This window comes from Camelina sativa, chromosome 2, assembly GCF_000633955.1.
Source record: "Camelina sativa cultivar DH55 chromosome 2, Cs, whole genome shotgun sequence".
In the NCBI taxonomy this organism is placed as follows: Eukaryota; Viridiplantae; Streptophyta; class Magnoliopsida; order Brassicales; family Brassicaceae; genus Camelina; species Camelina sativa.
In genome coordinates, this window is record NC_025686.1 from 12,357,246 (window position 1) to 12,359,271 (window position 2,026).

Below are 2,026 nucleotides of genomic sequence, written 5' to 3' on the forward strand. Positions count from 1 at the left end.
TGAGATGGGCTTTCTGGGTCACATTGTTTCTGCAGAGGGGGTTTCTGTAGATCCAGAGAAGATTCAGGCTATCAGAGATTGGCCTAGAGCGCAGAATGCCACAAAGATCAGAAGTTTCCTTGGATTGGCAGGTTACTACAGGAGGTTTGTGCAGGGGTTTGCAAGCAGAGCACGTCCTATGACTAAGTTGACAGGGAAGGATGTTCCTTTTGTCTGGTCAGAAGAGTGTGAGGAAGGCTTTGCAAGCCTGAAGGAGATGTTGACTACTGCGCCAGTGTTGGCTTTGCCTTAGCAGGGAGAACCCTATGTGGTTTATACAGATGCATCTATAGTGGGGTTGGGTTGTGTTCTGATGCAGCATGGGAAGGTGATTGCTTATGCTTCGCGGCAGTTGCGGGTGCATGAAGGCAACTATCCTACTCATGATTTGGAGATGGGTGCGGTAGTTTTTGCCCTGAAGATTTGGAGATCTTATCTTTATGGTGCAAAGGTACAGGTGTTTACAGATCATAAGAGCCTGAAGTATATATTCACTCAGCCTGAGCTGAATTTGAGACAGAGGCGGTGGATGGAGCTTGTGGCAGATTATGATTTGGAGATAGCCTATCATCCTGGAAAGGCTAACACGGTTGCAGATGCTCTGAGTCGGAAGAGGGTAGCTTCGGCTCAGGAGCAGGAGATGGAGTCTCTGGTAGGGGAGATCAGTGCTTTGAGCTTATGTGCTGTTTCACAGGAACCGTTGGGTTTGGAAGCAGTAGATAGAGCAGATCTTCTGAGTAGAGTGCGGTTGGCTCAGGAGAAGGATTTGGGGCTGGTGAATGCCTCTAAGGATGTGGATTCAGAGTATCAGGTCTCAGATAATGGTACTATCTTGGTGCACGGTCGGGTTTGTGTGCCCAAGGATGAGGAGTTGAGACAGGAGATTCTGAGAGAGGCTCATGCGAGCAAGTTATCCATTCATCCAGGAGCGACTAAGATGTACCGTGACCTCAAGAGGTACTATCATTGGGTCGGGATGAAGAAGGATGTGGCTAGTTGGGTTTCGAGGTGTGATGTGTGTCAGCTAGTGAAGGCTGAGCATCAGGTTCCTGGCGGGTTACTGAAGAGTTTACCCATTCCTGAGTGGAAGTGGGATATGATCACCATGGATTTTGTGGTAGGATTGCCCGTGTCACGGACCTTTGATGCTATTTGGGTCATTGTGGACCGGTTGACTAAGTCAGCACATTTTCTGGCCATTAAGAAGACTGATGGAGCAGCGGTCTTGGCTAAGAAGTATGTGAGGGAGATAGTCAGATTGCATGGGGTGCCAGCGAGCATTGTGTCTGATAGGGATTCTAAGTTCACTTCGGTGTTCTGGAAGGCATTTCAGGCAGAGATGGGCACTAAGGTGCATATGAGTACAGCTTATCATCCCCAGACAGATGGACAGTCTGAGAGGACGATCCAGACGCTGGAGGATTTGCTGAGGATGTGTGTGTTGGATTGGGGTGGCCATTGGGCAGATCACCTGAACCTGGTAGAGTTTGCTTACAACAACAGTTATCAGGCGAGTATTAAGATGGCTCCTTATGAGGCTTTGTATGGGAGACCATGTCGTACACCTTTATGCTGGACTCAGGTGGGGGAGAGGAGCATGTTTGGTGCTAGTTTTGTTCAGGAGACCTCAGAGAAGATTCGGGTTCTCAAGCTGAACATGAAGGAGGCTCAGGATAGGCAGAGGAGTTATGCTGATAGGAGGAGGAGAGATCTTGAGTTTCAGGTGGGAGACAGAGTGTACCTCAAGATGGCCATGTTGCGGGGTCCGAACAGGTCATTGTCAGAGACTAAGTTGAGTCCGAGGTATATGGGTCCATTCAGAGTGATTGAGCGGGTTGGACCAGTGGCATATAGATTGGAGTTACCTGAGGTGATGCGTGCATTCCATAAGGTTTTCCATGTGTCTATGTTGCGGAAGTGTCTCCGTGAGGGAGAGGAGGTGTTGGCTAAGATTCCTGAGGATCTTCAGCCTAACATGACTTTGGAG